General features: G+C 39.1%; 1 non-coding gene across 1 annotated transcript; it reads left to right on the forward strand.

The window, feature by feature from the left end:
* Positions 1-2,558: 2,558 nt before the first annotated feature.
* LOC148548389 (small nucleolar RNA R71) lies at positions 2,559-2,666 on the forward strand. Its single transcript, XR_015898789.1, has one exon. It is a non-coding gene; the product is annotated as a small nucleolar RNA R71 (small nucleolar RNA).
* Positions 2,667-11,363: the final 8,697 nt, after the last annotated feature.

The following is an 11,363-nucleotide window of genomic DNA, read 5'->3' on the forward strand; positions in this document are numbered from 1 at the left end:
ATTACTCTTTCATCTTCTCTAATTTCATGGAGGATGATGGATTGCTCTTGATGTTCCTCCCTTAGTTATCCCATGTTGGAACTTAATTCTCCTAGTGAGGTGTTGATTTGCTCCCAAAAATTCTGTGGAGGAAAGTGCATCCCTTGAGGCATTAGTGGTTATGAAAAAAAAGAAAAAGCAATGCTTTTTCCACACCAAACTTAAGATGTTTGCTCATCCTCGAGCAAAAGAAGAAAGAAAGGATGAGAAGAAGAAGAAATGGATGTGAGTGGTGAAGAGGTGATGGGGAAGAGAGATTGAGGTGATTGGTGAAGGGTTCTTGGGAAAGGGTGATATAGGATTATGAGGAGGGAAGGTGAGTCGAGGTATGTGGGGATCCTGTGGAGTCCACAGATCCTGAGGTGTCAAGGATTTGCATCCCTGCACCCATTAGGCATGTAAAACGCTTTTGCATGCAATTCTGGTGTTTAAACGCTGAATTGATGCTTGTTTTGGGCGTTCAACGCCCAGATGCAGCATGTTTCTGGCGTTGAACGCCAGTTCTATGCTTGTTTCTAGCGTTCAGCGCCAGCTCTTCTCAGGGTGCATTCCTGGCGTTTGAACGCCAGGATGTTGCTTGTTTCTGGTGTTCAACGCCAAATCCATGCTCTGTTCTGGCGTTGAACGCCAGCCAGATGCTCCTTACTGGCGTTTAAACGCCAGTAAGTCCTTCCTCCAGGGTGTGATTTTTCTTCTGCTGTTTTTGATTATGTTTTTAATTTTTGTATTTATTTTGTGACTCCACATGATCATGAACCTAATAAAACATGAAAGAACAATGAAAATAAAAATAAATTTAGATAAATAAAAATTGGGTTGCCTCCCAACAAGCGCTTCTTTAATGTCAATAGCTTGACAGTGGGCTCTCATGGAGCCACAGAGGTGATCAGGTCAATTTTATAGACTCTTAACACCAAACTTAGAGTTTGGATCTGGGAGTTCAACACCAAACTTAGAGTTTGGCTGAGGCCTCCCAACACCAAACTTAGAGTTTGACTGTGGGGGCTTTAGTTGACTCTGTATTGAGAGAAGCTTCTCATGCTTTCTCTCCATAGTTACAGAAGGAGATCCTTGAGTTTTAAACACAAGGTTGTCCTCATTTAGTTAAAGGACCAACTCTCATCTGTCCACATCAATCACAGCTGATGCTGTGGCTAGGAAAGGTCTTCCAAGGATGATGGATTCATCCTCATCCTTTCTAGTGTCTAGGATTATGAATTCAGCAAGGATGTAAAGGCCTTCAACCCTTACTAGCACGTCCTCTACTAGTCCATAAGCCTGTTTCATGGATTTTTCTAACATCTCTAATGAGAATTGGGCAGCCTGTACCTCAAAGATTCCCAATTTCTCCATTACAGAGAGTGGCATGAGGTTTATCCCTGACCCAAGGTCACATAGAGCCTTCTCAAAGGTCATGGTGCCTATGGTACAAGGTATTAGGAACTTTCCAGGATCTTGTTTCTTCTGAGGCAATCTCAATTGATCCAATGCATTTAGTTCATTGGTGAACAGGGGAGGTTCATCTCCCCAAGTTTCTTTACCAAATAAGTTGGCATTCAACTTCATGATTGCACCAAGGAACTTGGCAACTTGCTCTTCAGTAACATCCTCATTCTCTTCAGAAGAAGAATACTCATCAGAGCTCATGAAGGGCGTAAGGAGGTTTAATGGAATCTCTATGGTCTCTAGATGAGCCTCAGAGTCCTTTGGGTCCTCAAAGGGAAACTCCTTGTTGATCACTGGACGTCCCAGGAGGTCTTCTTCCTTGGGATTCACGTCCTCCCCTTCCTTCTTGGATTCGGCCATGATGGTTATATCAATGGCCTTGCACTCTCCTTTTGGATTTTCTTCTGTATTGCTTGGGAGAGCATTAGGAGGGGTTTCAGTGATCTTCTTACTCAGCTGGCCCACTTGTGCCTCCAAATTTCTAATGGAGGACCTTGTTTCATTCATGAAACTCAGAGTGGCCTTAGATAGATCAGAGACTAAATTTGCTAAATTAGAGGTATTTTGTTCAGAGTTCTCTGTCTGTTGCTGAGTGGATGATGGAAAAGGCTTGCTATTGCTAAACCTGTTTCTTCCACCATTATTAAAGCCTTGTTGAGGCTTTTGTTGATCCTTCCATGAGAGATCTGGGTGATTTCTCCATGAGGGATTATAGGTGTTTCCATATGGTTCACCCATGTAATTCACCTCTTCTATTGCAGGGTTCTCAGGATCATGAGCTTCTTCTTCAGAAGATGCCTCTTGAGTACTGTTGGATGCAGCTTGCATTCCATTCAGACTCTGAGAAATCATATTGACTTGCTGAGTCAATATTTTATTCTGAGGCGTCCCATTACTTACAGGATTTCTCTCAGAAGTGTACATGAACTAGTTATTTGCAACCATGTCAATGAGTTTCTGAGCTTCTGCAGGCCTTTCTTTAGGTGAATGGATCCACCTGCAGAATGGTCCAGTGACATCTTTGATAAATCAGACAGACCATCATAGAATATATCCAGGATGGTCCATTCTGAAAGCATGTCAGAAGGACACTTTTTGGTCAGTTCCTTGTATCTCTCCCAAGCTTCATAGAGGGATTCTCCTTCTTTCTGTTTGAAGGTTTGAACATCCACTCTAAGCTTGCTAAGCTTTTGAGGAGGAAAGAACTTGGCTAAGAAATCCGTGACCAGCTTATCCCAAGAGTTAAGGCTATCTTTGGGTTGAGAGTCCAACCACACTCTAGCTCTGTATCTTACAGCAAACGGGAAAAGCATAAGCCTGTAGACCTTGGGATCAACCCCATTGGTCTTAACAGTATCACAGATCTGCAAGAATTCAGTCAAGAACTGAAAAGGATCTTCAGATGGAAGTCCATAAAACTTGCAGTTCTGTTGCATCAGAGAAACTAATTGAGGTTTAAGCTCAAAGTTGTTTGCTCCAATGGCAGGAATTGAGATGCTTCTTCCATGTAAATTGGAATTAGGTGCAGTGAAGTCACCAAGCATCCTCCTTGCATTATTATTATTTTCAGCCATATTGTCGTCTTTTTTTTTTGAAAATTTCTGTCAGATTTTCTCCAGAGAGTTGTGCTTTAGCTTCCCTTAGCTTCCTCTTTAGAGTCCTTTCAGGTTCAGGATCAGCTTCAACAAGAATGTTCTTGTCCTTGCTCCTGCTCATATGACAAAGAAGGGAATAACAAAGAAAATATGGAATCCTCTATGTCACAGTATAGAGATTCCTTTGTGTGAGTAGAAGAAGAAAAGAATGTAATGTAAAGAAGAGAAAATAACTCGAACACAGAGAGGGAGTATGGGGTTCAAATTTTTGGGTGGAAGAGAAGTGTTAGTAGATGAATAAATAAATAGAAGAAGATGAGAGAGAGAAATTTTCGAAAATAATTTTTGAAAAGGAGTTGATGATTTTCGAAAATTAAAGGGGAAATAAAATTAAAATTAAAATTTAAAACAATTAATTAATTAAAAAGAATTTTTGAAAAAGAGGGAGGTATTTTTGAAAATTAGAGAGGGAAGAGTAGTTAGGTGGTTTTGAAAAAGATAAGAAACAAACAAAAAGTCAATTAGTTAGTTGAAAAAGATTTGAAAATCAATTTTGAAAAGATAAGAAGATAAGAAGTTAGAAAAGATATTTTAAAATCAAATTTTTTTGAAAAAGATATGATTTAAAAAGATATGATAGAAAGATATGATTAAAATTAGTTTTGAAAAAGATTTGAATTTTAAAATCAAAATTAATGACTTGACTCACAAATAATCACAAGATATGATTATAGAACTTAAAGCTTGAATCTTTCTTAACAAGAAAGTAACAAACTTGAAATTTTTGAATCAAAACATTAATTGTTGATAATATTTTCGAAAATTATGAGATAAAATTAAGAAAAAAATTTTTGAAAAAGATTTTTAAAATTTTCGAAAATAAATAAGAAAAATGAAAAAGATTTGATTTTTTGAAAAGATAAGATTTTTAAATTGAAAATTTGATTTGACTCATAAGAAACAACTAAATTTTAAAAAGTTTTGAAAAAGTCAACTCAAATTTTCGAAAATTTATGAGTGAAAAAGGGAAAGATATTTTTTTTTATTTTTGAATTTTTAATGATGAAAGAGAAAAACATCAAAAAGACTCAATGCATGAAAATTTTGGATCAAAACATGTGATGCATGCAAGAACACTATGAATGTCAAGATGAACACCAAGAACACTTTGAAGATCAAGATGAACATCAAAACTTATTTTTGAAAATTTTTAAGAAAAGAAAAACATGCAAGACACCAAACTTAGAAATTTTCAATAATTAGACACTAACAAATTAAAATGCATATGAAAAACAAGAAAAGTCACAAAACAAGAAAATATGAAGATCAAACAAGAAGACTGGCCAAGAACAACTTGAAGATCATGAAGAATGCAATGCATGAAATTTTCGAAAATAATTGTTTAGAAAATTAAAAAGATGCAATTGACACCAAATTTAAAACTTGACTCAAGACTCAAACAAGAAACACAAAAAATATTTTTGATTTTATGATTTTGTAAATTTTTTTTTTGTATTTTTCGAGAATTAATTGTGAAAAATGAAAAAGAAGAAAATATTTTTTTATTTTTTCGAAAATAAGAATAATAAAATACAAAAGGTTAAAATTGAAATAAAGTTACCTAATCTGAGCAACAAGATGAACCGTCAGTTGTCCAAACTCGAACAATCCCCGGCAACGGCGCCAAAAACTTGGTGTGCGAAATCGTGATCATTGCTTCCTTGGTAACGACGCTAAAAACTCAATACACACATTCATGATCTTAATTCTATTTCACAACTTCGTACAACTAACCAGCAAGTGCACTGGATCGTCCAAGTAATAAACCTTACGTCAGTAAGGGTCGATCCCACAGAGATTGTTGGTATGAAGCAAGCTATGGTCACCTTGTAAATCACAGTCAGGCAGATATTAAAAGGTTATGGAGTTTTCGAATAATAATAATAATTAAACAGAAAATAAAGACAGAGATACTTATGTAATTCATTAGTGAGAATTTCAGATAAGTGTATAGAGATGCTTTCGTTCCTCTGAACCTCTGCTTTCCTGCTGTCTTCATCCAATCCTTCCTACTCCTTTCCATGGCAAGCTTTATATAGGGCATTAACGTTGTCAATGGCTACATCCCATCCTCTCTATGAAAAAGGTCCAAATGCTCTGTCACGGCACGGCTAATCATCTGGAGGTTCTCGATCATACTGGAATAGGGTTCACCCTCCTTTTGTGTCTGTCACTACGCCTAGCACTCGCGAGTTTGAAGTTCGTCACCGCCATCCCTTCCCAGATCCTACTCGGAATACCACAGACAAGGTTTAGACTTTCTGGATCTCAGGAATGGCCATCCATGGGTTCTAACTTATACCACGAAGATTCTAATATCTCGGACTCGGTCCTCTGGATTAGATATCTAAGAGATACTCATTCTAGCTTATTTGCATGTAGAACGGAAGTGTTTGTCAGGCACGCGTTCATAACTGAGAATGATGATGAGCGTCACATAATCATCACATTCATCATGTTCTTGGGTGTGAATGGATATCTTAGAAGCGGAATAAGTTGAATTGAATTTAAAACAGTAGTACTTTGCATTAAATTATGAGGAACAGCAGAGCTCCACACCTTAATCTATGGAGTGCAGAAACTCTACCGTTGAAAAATACATAAGTGAAAGGTTCAGGCCTGGCCGAATGGCCAGCCCTCATGATTTAAGAACTAGACGTCCCAAGATGTCAAATACAATAGTAAAAAGTCCTATTTATACTAAACTAGTTACTAGGGTTTACAGAAGTAAGTAAATGATGCATAAATCCACTTCCGGGGCCCACTTGGTGTGTGCTTGGGCTGAGCTTGAAGTTTACACATGCAGAGGCTTCTTTTGGAGTTGAACGCCAAGTTGTAACGTGTTTTTGGCATTCAACTCTGGTTCGTGACGTGTTTCTGGCGTTTAACTCCAGATTGCAGCGTAGAACTGGCTTTCAACGCCCTTTTGCATCATCTAAAATCGGCCAAATTATAGACTATTATATATTGCTGGAAAGCTCTGGATGTCTACTTTCCAACGCAATTAAAATCGCGCCATTTTGAGTTTTGTAGCTCAAGAAAATTCACTTTGAGTGCAGGGAGGTTAGAATCCAACAGCATCAGCAGTCCTTCTTCAACCTCTGAATCTGATTTTTTGCTCAAGTCCCTCAATTTCAGCCAGAAAATACCTGAAATCACAGAAAAACACACAAACTCATAGTAAAGTCCAGAAATGTGAATTTAACATAAAAACTAATAAAAACATCCCTAAAAGTAACTAGATCCTACCAAAAACATACTAAAAATAATGCCAAAAAGCGTATAAATTATCCGCTCATCACAACACCAAACTTAAATTATTGCTTGTCCCCAAGCAACTGAAAATCAAATAGGATAAAAAGAAGAGAATATACTATAAATTCCAAACTATCAATGAAGCATAGCTCCAATCAGATGAGCGGGACTTGTAGCTTTTTGCCTCTTGAATAGTTTTGGCATCTCACTTTATCCATTGAGGTTCAGAATGATTGGCATCTATAAGAACTCAGAGTTCAAATAGTGTTAGTGATTCTCCTAGTTCAGTATGTTGATTCTTGAACACAGCTACTTTATGAGTCTTGGTCGTGGCCCTTAGCACTTTGTTTTCTAGTATTACCACCGGATACATAAATGCCACAGACACATAACTGGGTGAACCTTTTCAGATTGTGACTCAGCTTTCCTAAAGTCCCCAATTAGAGGTGTCTAGGGTTCTTAAGCACACTCTTCTTTTGCTTTGAACCTTGACTTTAACCGCTCAGTCTCAAGTTTTCACTTGACACCTTCACGCCACAAGCACATGGTTAGGGACAGCTTGGTTTAGCCGCTTAGGCCAGGATTTTATTCCTTTAGGCCCTCCGATCCACTGATGCTCAAAGCCTTGGGATCCTTTTTATTTACCCTTGCCTTTTGGTTTTAAGAGCTTTTGACTTTTTCTGCTTGCTTTTTCTTTTTATATTTACTTTTTTTTTTGCCATTTTTTTTCTGCAAGTTTTGTATTCACTACTTTTTCTTGCTTCAAGAATCATTTTTATGATTTTTCAGATTATCAAATAACATGTCTCCTTGTCATCATTCTTTCAAGAGCCAACATATTTAACATTCATAAACAACAACTTCAAAAGACATATGCACTGTTCAAGCATTCATTCAGAAAATAAAAAGTTTTGTCACCACATCAATATAATTAAACTAAGTTCAGGGATAAATTCGAAACTCATGTACTTCTTGTTCTTTTGAATTAAAACATTTTTCATTTAAGAGAGGTGATGGATTCATATTCACTACTTTAAGGCAAAGTTACTAAATACTAATGATCATGTATTAAGACACTAACATAGATAAGCACTTAACATAAAGAAAACGAAAAACAGAAAATTTGAGAACAAGGAATGAGTCCACCTTAGTGATGGTGGCGTTTTCTTCTTGAGGAACCAATGATGTCCTTGAGCTCTTCTATGTCTCTTCCTTGTCTTTGTTGCTCCTCCCTCATAGCTCTTTGATCTTCTCTAATTTCATGGAGGATGATTGAGTGCTCTTGATGTTCAACCCTTAGTTGTCCCATGTTAGAACTTAATTCTCCTAGGGAGGTGTTGATTTGCTCCCAAAAATTCTGTGGAGGAAAGTGCATCCCTTGAGGCATCTCAGGGATTTCTTAGTGATGAGCTTCTTCATGCGTCTCTTGAGATCCATGAATAGGCTCTCTTGTTTGCTCCATCCTTTTCTTAGTGATGGGCTTGTCCTCATCAATGAGGATATCTCCCTCTATGTCAATCCCAGCCGAATTGCATAGATGGCAAATGAGGTGAGGAAAAGCTAACCTTGCCATAGTGGAGGACTTGTCAGCCACGTTGTAGAGTTCTTGAGGTATAATCTCATGAACTTCCACCTCTTCTCCAATCATGATGCTATGGATCATGATGGCCCAGTCTATAGTAACTTCAGACTGGTTGCTAGTGGGAATGATTGAGCGTTGAATGAACTCCAACCATCCTCTAGCTACAGGCTTAAGGTCCAATCTTCTTAGTTGAACCGGTTTGCCTTTTGAGTCAATCTTCCATTGAGCTCCTTCCACACATATGTCCATGAGGACTTGGTCCAACCTTTGATCAAAGTTGACCCTCCTTGTGTAGGGGCGTGCGTTCTCTTCCATCATTGGCAAGTTGAACGCCAACGTCACATTTTCCGGACTAAAATCTAAGTAATTCCCCCGAACCATAGTGAGATAATTCTTTGGGTTCGGGTTCTTACTTTGATCATGGTTCCTAGTGATCCATGCATTAGCATAGAACTCTTGAACAATTAGAATTCCGACTTATTGGATGGGGTTTGTTAGAATTTCCCAACCTCTTCTATGGATCTCATGTCGGATCTCCGGATACTCATTTTTCTTGAGTTTGAAAGGGACCTTGGGGATCACCTTCTTCTTGGCCACAACATCATAGAAGTGGTCTTGATGGGCTTTGGAGATGAATCTTTCCATCTCCCATGACTCGGAGGTGGAAGCTTTTGTCTTCCCTTTCCCTTTTCTAGAGGATTCTCCGGTCTTAGGTGCCATCAATGGTAATGGAAAAACAAAAAGCTTTATGCTTTTACCACACCAAACTTAGAATATTGCTCACCCTCGAGCAAGAGAAGAAAGAAAAGAAGAAGAAGAAGAAGAAATGGAAGAGAGGGAGAGAGGGTTGTGTCTCGGCCAAGAAGGGGATGAAAGGGTTTTGTTGTGTGAAAAATGAAGAAGAATGGAGTGGTTTATATAGTGGAGGGAGAGGGGTTAGGTTCGGCCATCTAGGGGGGGTTTGCGTGGGAAAGTGATTTTGAATTTTGAAGGTAGGTGGGGTTTATGAGGTAGGTTTATGGGGAAGAGTGGATGGATGTGAGTGGTGAAGGGGTAGTAGGGAAGAGAGCTTGATTTGATTGGTGAAGGGTTTTGGGGAAAGGTGTTTATTGGGAAGAAAGGATGAACATTGAGAAGAGGAAAGAGTATGAGTGGAGGTAGGTAGGGATCCTGTGGGGTCCACAGATGCTGAGATGATTCTGTGGGGTCCACAGATCCTGAGGTGTCAAGGATTTACATCCCTGCACCAATTAGGCATGTAAAATGCCTTTGCATGCAATTCTGGCGTTTAAACGCCGAATTGATGCTTGTTCTGGGTGTTAAGCGCCCAGATGCAGCATGTTTCTGGCGTTCAGCGCCAGCTTTCCTCAGTGTGCATTCCTGGCGTCTGAACACCAGGATGATGCTTGTTTTAGGCGTTCAACACCAGATCCATGCTCTGTTCTGGCATTGAACGCCAGCCAGATGCTCCTTACTGGCGTTTAAACGCCAGTAAGCCCTTCCTCCAAGGTGTGATTTTTCTTCTGCTGTTTTTTATTTTTCTATTTATTTTGTGACTCCACATGATCATGAACCTAATAAAAAAATGAAAGAACAATAAAATAAAAATAAAATTAGATAAATAAAAAATTGGGTTGCCTCCCAAGAAGCGCTTCTTTAATGTCAATAGCTTGACAGTGGGCTCTCATGGAGCCACACAGGTGATCAGGTCAATTTTATAGACTCCCAACACCAAACTTAGAGTTTGGATAGGGGAGTTCAACACCAAACTTAGAGTTTGGCTGAGGCCTCCCAACACCAAACTTAGATTTTGACTGTGGGGGCTTTAGTTGACTCTGTACTGAGAGAGGCTTACTGTGCCTCTTTTCCATGTTTACAGAGGGATGACCTTGAGTTTTAAACACAAGGGAGTCCTCATTCAATTGAAGGACTAGTTCACCTCTGTCAACATCAATCACAGCTCTTGCTGTGGTTAGGAAGGGTCTTCCAAGGATGATGGATTCATCCTCATCCTTCCTAGTATCTAGGATTATGAAATTAGCAGGGATGTAAAGGCCTTCAACCTTTACTAACACATCCTCTACCTGTCCATAAGCCTCTTTTCTTGAATTGTCTGCCATCTCTAATGAGATTCTAGCAGCTTGCACCTCAAAGATTCCCAGTTTCTCCATTACAGAGAGTGGCATGAGGTTTATTCTTGATCCAAGGTCACATAGAGCCTTCTCAAAGGTCATGGTACCTATGGTACAAGGTATTAGGAACTTTCCAGGATCCTGTTTCTTCTGAGGCAATCTCAGTTGATCCAATGCATTTAGTTCATTGGTGAACAGGGGAGGTTCATCTCCCCAAGTTTCTTTACCAAATAAGTTGGCCTTCAACTTCATGATTGCACCAAGGAACTTGGCAACTTGCTCTTCAGTAACATCCTCATTCTCTTCAGAAGAAGAATACTCATCAGAGCTCATGAAGGGCGTAAGGAGGTTTAATGGAATCTCTATGGTCTCTAGATGAGCCTCAGAGTCCTTTGGTTCCTCAAAGGGAAATTCCTTGTTGATCACTGGACGTCCCAGGAGGTCTTCCTCCTTGGGATTCACGTCCTCCCCTTCCTTCTTGGATTCGGCCATGATGGTTATATCAATGGCCTTGCACTCTCCTTCTGGATTTTCTTCTGTATTGCTTGGGAGAGCATTAGGAGGGGTTTCAGTGATCTTCTTACTCAACTGGCCCACTTGTGCCTCCAAATTTCTAATGGAGGACCTTGTTTCATTCATGAAACTCAGAGTGGCCTTAGATAGATCAGAGACTAAGTTTGCTAAATTAGAGGTATTTTGTTCAGAGTTCTCTGTCTGTTGCTGAGTGGATGATGGAAAAGGCTTGCTATTACTAAACCTGTTTCTTCAACCATTATTAAAGCCTTGTTGAGGCTTTTGTTGATCCTTCCATGAGAGATTTGGGTGATTTCTCCATGAGGGATTATAGGTGTTTCCATATGGTTCACCCATGTAATTCACCTCTACTATTGCAGGGTTCTCAGGATCATGAGCTTCTTCTTCAGAAGATGCCTCTTGAGTACAGTTGGATGCAGCTTGTATTCCATTCAGACTCTGAGACATCATATTGACTTGCTGAGTCAATATTTTATTCTGAGCCAATATGGCATTCAGAGTATCAGTTTCAAGAACTCCCTTCTTCTGAGGCGTCCCATTACTCACAGGATTCCTCTTAGAAGTGTACATGAACTGGTTATTAGCAACCATGTCAATGAGTTCTTGAGCTTTTGCAGGCATTTTCTTTAGGTGAATGGATCCACCTGCAGAAGTATCCAATGACATCTTAGCTAATTCAGACAGACCATCATAGAATATATCCAGGATGGTCCATTCTGA

The sequence above is a fragment of the Arachis ipaensis genome, chromosome B8 (assembly GCF_059453495.1).
Source record: "Arachis ipaensis isolate K30076 ecotype BB chromosome B8, ASM5945349v1, whole genome shotgun sequence".
NCBI lineage: Eukaryota > Viridiplantae > Streptophyta > Magnoliopsida > Fabales > Fabaceae > Arachis > Arachis ipaensis.